Below are 5298 nucleotides of genomic sequence, written 5' to 3'. Positions count from 1 at the left end.
TTACATTGGAAATCAATCACCTTAAGATATATAGAACCCCATCCCCACGTCTCAACTACTTCAAAATTAAATAAGTACACTTATTAATATCTCACAGATCAAAGAAGAAAATACAAGAAAAATAAATAAAAAGTGCTTTGAACTAAGCACTAAGTGATAATAAAAGTTTAAAACATCAGAATCTCTGGGACAAAATGGAACTCAGATGCACACTTATAACAAAGCATTTGTATCAGAAAAACGTCATATTAATAATCAAATTATTTTTAAATTAGATAGTAGGAAGGAAAAAATAAGAGTCAGAGCGGAAAAATGTTAAATAGAAAAAAATACAGCTAAAATTTGATAAAAATCTAACAAGTTTAATCAAGAAAAAAGTAAGAAAAAATATCAATGGAAAGAGAGCTATCAAAACAACCCAACAGATGTTAAAAATGTATAAGGTAATATTACAATTATATAATTACAATTATATAGCTTACATAACTTGGTCTCTTTTAGAGGATAGAATTCTGTTTGTTCATGTGTTCCATATGAGTGATACATTTTTTCCTATTCTTTCACCTTCAGTCTGTGTAAGTGTTTTCCTATGAAGTGAGTCTCTTGCAGGCAGCATATTGTTGGGTCTTGTTTTTTAATCCAATCTGCAAGTCTTTGTCCTTTGATTGATGAGTTCAGGCCATTAATACTCAAGATTATTATTAAGATATGATTTGTTGGCTTTCAAGACGTTGCTTGCCTGTGGTCGTTCTGTCAGCCATGGTCAACCCTACCATGTTCTTTGACATTGCTATTGATGGCAAGCTCTTAGGCTGCATCTCCTTCAAGGTGTTTGCAGGCAAAGTTCCAAAGGCAGCAGAAAAATTTTGTGCTCTGAGTACTGGAAAGAAAAGATTTGGTTGTAAGGGTTCCTGCTTTCACAGAATTATTCCAGGATTTATGTGCCAGGGTGGTGACTTCACATGCCACAATGGCACTGGTGGCAAGTTCATCTATGGGGAGAAGTTTGATGATGAGGACTTCATCCTGAAGCATTCAGGCCCTGGAATCTTTCTATGGCAAATGCTGGGCCAAACACAAATGGTTCCCAGTTTTTCAGCTGCACTGCCAAGACTGCATGGTTGGATGGCAAGCTTGTGGTCTTTGGGAAGGTGAAAGAGGGCATGAACATTGTGGAAGACATGGAGCGCTTTGGGTCCAGGAATGGCCAGACCAGCAAGAAGATCATCATCACCGACTATGGACAACTCTTGATACATTTGACTTGTGTTTATCTTAACCACCAAACGATTCCTTCTGTAGCTCAGGAGAGCACCCCTCCACCCAATCTGCTCACAATATCCCATAATCTTTGTGCTCTTGCTGGAGTTCTTTGGGTTCTACATTTTCCTTATTTCCCTCCCAAGTCTAGCTGGATCGCAGAGTTAAGTTTATGGATTATGAATAAAAACTAAATGACAAAAAAAGAAAGATATGATTTGTGTTCCCAGTTCTTTTGGTTTATTTCTAGTTTTTAATTTGAATTAGTTTCTCCTTTGATTGACTATTCCTTTAGTGTAGTTCTTCCCTTCACTGATTTTTCACTTTTTTTTCATTTCATCTTCATGAAATAATTTGTTGAATATTATGAAGTACAGGCTTTTGGGTCATGAATTCTTTTAATTTTTGTTTATCATGGAAGGTTTTTATCTCATCTTCAAATCTGAAACAATTTTGCTGGATATAGGATTTTTGGTTGGAATCCATTTTCTTTCAGAGCTTGGTATATGTTATTTTAGGACCTCCTACCTTTGATGCTCTGGCTTGAAGAAATCAGCTGAGATTCTTATTGATTTCCCATTATATGTAATCTGATATTTTTCTCTCACAACATTTAAAATTTTTATCCTTATTCTGTATGCAAGGTATTTTCTTTATAATGTGCCTTGATGTGTGTCTGTGTAATTTTGCACATATGGGGTCCTGTAAGTCTCCTGTATTTGATTTTCCATTTTATTCTTTAGCTTTGGGAAATTTTCTGATATTTTATTGAAAAGATTGTGCATTCCTTTGGTTTGTATCTCTGTGCCTTCTTCTATCCCAATAAGTCTTAAATTTGGTGTTTTCATGTTAGTCTATAATCCTTGAAAGTTCTGTTTATGGTTTCTTAACATCTTATCTCCATGGTCAACTCTAATGTCAAGACTATATATTTTGCCTTCATTGCCTGAGGTTCTGTCTTCTAAGTGATCTAGTCTGTTGGTGATGCTTTCTATTGAATTTTTCATTTGGTTTATTGTTTCCTTTATTTCAAGGATTTCTTTCCGTTTGGTGTTTTTCAGAATATCTCTTTATTGAAGTGATCTTTAGCTACCTGAATTTGCTCTCTTATTTCATCCTTTACTTTGCAGATCAGTTTAACTATGTACATCCTAAACTCCTTCTCTTACATTTCTTCCACTGTGGCATCAATGGATTCTGTTATTGGAGTATTTTTGTTTGGTTGGGCCAATTTGTTCCCTTATTTTTTCATGTAGCTTGTGTATCTACCCATCAAACAGTCTATTTTGTGGACTTACAGCATCCCTGAAGGTTTCAAGTACCTCACTATTTAGGGGGATACAATAACAACAACCAATGCAAACAATTTACAGCATTAAACCAAATAGTTCCTACTATGACATCTACAATGTTATTTATCACAATAAACAAATGATATGATTAATCATGCCTATAATAAAAATAGCAAGTATGCAAAAGGGTTTACATTTTCAAATGGTGGACAGAGAGAGAACAGAAGTGACATAGTATGTGATGATTCTGAGGGAGGAAGAGAGAGGACAGAAGTAAGAGATTAAAGGAAGAGTGAAAGAAGAGAGATTGGCTGTTAGCAGAAGAAAAGAGAGATCAAGGGAAACAGGAAAATAATATACATAAAGCAAAAATTTAAATTAAAAAATTAAAAATAAAAATAAAAGAATACAAAAGAAAACTAAAATATACTAATTAAACATCCTAGTGCACAAAAAAATCAATCCATTAAAATAATTGGCTTCAAAAATGCTAGAGATGAGAAGAAAAAAATAGAAACTGTACAAATGTCCATGTACCATTAAGGTCACAATTAAACAGTGAAAACTAGTTTTTAAAAAAATCTTTTGATGAAAAGTTAAAGAATTCTTTCTGTTGGAGTTCAAAAGATTCTCGATTTCTCTCCTCAGCAGTTTTAGGTGGGTCTTCTGGAGTGTGATGCTCCACCCTCTCGATTGCTGGAGCGAGGGAGGTCATCCCATAGGCAGAGCTCCTGGAGGCAGGGTTTAGGCTTAGGCAGGTTCCAGGCTCCTTCATTGAATGCCAATTAGTCTGGAGATTTTCAATCAGCACACATTTAGTGCCCAGTACTTGCTGGTCCACGCTGGAGGACCAGGGCTTTCCTGGGTTTCCTGGGTTTCACTTATGTGGTGAGGGAGCCAATTCTTAGTCCCCTAGGTCACCTGCAGACCCCAAATTTCCTGGTCTCAGGTTCAGTCTCAAAAAATTTCTCCCACCCCCACCTTTCCACTTCCCAGTTGCGTCTCTCCCAGTTGGTCCTGCAAGCAATCAGATTGAAGGGGGAGGGATAGAGCCAGGTGGGTTTCTGAGACCAGTTTTCCCTTATGTAAACCTCTCTCCATGTTTGCTTTTCTTCTAGTCTCTTAAGTACACTCTATGTCGTGCAGTGTGTGTTTACTGGACCTGTATTTCAGGCCAAACTCAGGTTTGCCAGGTGGTTTCTTCCGTTGCCGGCCCGACGCTGTAGCTGCAAAATGGTTCCTTCATTTGTACCCCCCACTGCCATCTGGAGAGATAGTGGCTTCTTTTCCAACATTCTGGATGTCATGCATCACGTCCTTCAGGTTTGTTGGGCAATGTCCTTGGTCTCTAAATGCACCATACCCAGACACACCTTGGGCCTCCCCAAAATGTGGGTCCTTTAATTCCCTTACCCATCTACCACGCTCACAGAGGGACCTCTATGGCTTGAGCTTCTGGCCCAGCTGTGGCAGCTGCTCTGCTCCTAGGGATTTTTTCCCTTATTTTATCATATCCAACCTCCTCTGCCCCTAATCTGTTTTGAATACCCAGTTTTAGGGTTCCAGTATAGTACTCCCACCTTTTCTTTCTTTCTTTCTTTCTTTTTTTTTGTTCACTTGCCTTGTGGAGAAGCTGCCTGTCTGCTTTCTTGGTTTCACTCCACGAAGCAGCCAGGAATGCGACTGCCTCTATTCCACCATCTTGGATCTCTCCCCTTTTTATTTTTAATTTTTTTTTTTTATTGTAAACAAATGGGATACATGTTGTTTCTCTGTTTGTACATGGCGTAAAGGCATACCATTTGTGTAATCATAAATTTACATAGGGTAATACTGTTTGATTCATTCTGTTGTTTTTTCCCTTCCCCCCACCCCTACCACCCATCTTTTCCCTCTATACAGTCCTTCCTTCCTCCATTCTTGCACCCTTCCCTAAGCCTAACTCTAACCCTAACAATAACCCCTCCCACCCCCCATTATGTGTCATCATCCACTTATTAGCGATATCATTTGTCCTTTGGTTTTTTGAGATTGGCTTATCTCACTTAGAATGATATTCTCCAATTTCATCCATTTGCCTGCAAATGCCATAATTTTATCATTCTTTATGGCTGAGTAATATTCCATTGTATATATATACCACAGTTTCTTTATCCATTCATCAATTGAAGGACATCTAGATTGGTTCCACAATCTGGCTATTGTGAACTGAGCAGCTATGAACATTGATGTGGCTGTATCTCTGTAGTATGCTGATTTTAAGTCCTTTGGGTATAGGCCAAGGAGTGGGATAGCTGGGTCAAATGGTGGTTCCATTCTGAGTTTTCTAAGGAGTCTCCACACTGCTTTCCAGAGTGGCTGCACTAATTTGCAACCCCACCAGCAATGTATGAGTGTACCTTTCTCCCCACATCCTCGCCAACACCTGTTGTTGCTTGTATTCTTGATAATCGCCATTCTAATTGGGGTGAGATGGAATCTTAGGGTGGTTTTGATTTGCATTTCTCTTATTACTAGAGATGTTGAACATTTTTCCATATGTTTGTTGATTGCTTGTAGATCTTCTTCTGTGAAGTGTCTATTCATTTCCTTAGCCCATTTGTCGATTGGATTATTTGCATTCTTGGTGTAGAATTTTTTGAGTTCTTTATAGATTCTGGAGATTAGTGCTCTATCTGAAGTATGATTGGCAAAGATTTTCTCCCACTCTGTAGGCTCTTTCTTCGCATTGCTGATAGTTTCCTTT

General features: G+C 37.9%; 1 pseudogene; it reads left to right on the top strand.

The window, feature by feature from the left end:
- The first annotated feature begins 622 nt into the window (after nucleotides 1-622).
- Nucleotides 623-1454, top strand: LOC124993642 (peptidyl-prolyl cis-trans isomerase A-like; annotated as a pseudogene).
- Nucleotides 1455-5298: the final 3844 nt, after the last annotated feature.

This window comes from Sciurus carolinensis, chromosome 9, assembly GCF_902686445.1.
Source record: "Sciurus carolinensis chromosome 9, mSciCar1.2, whole genome shotgun sequence".
Lineage (NCBI taxonomy): Eukaryota > Metazoa > Chordata > Mammalia > Rodentia > Sciuridae > Sciurus > Sciurus carolinensis.
The sequence above is the reverse complement of the archived record's forward strand: the minus strand, read 5'-3'. Positions and strand labels throughout refer to the sequence as shown.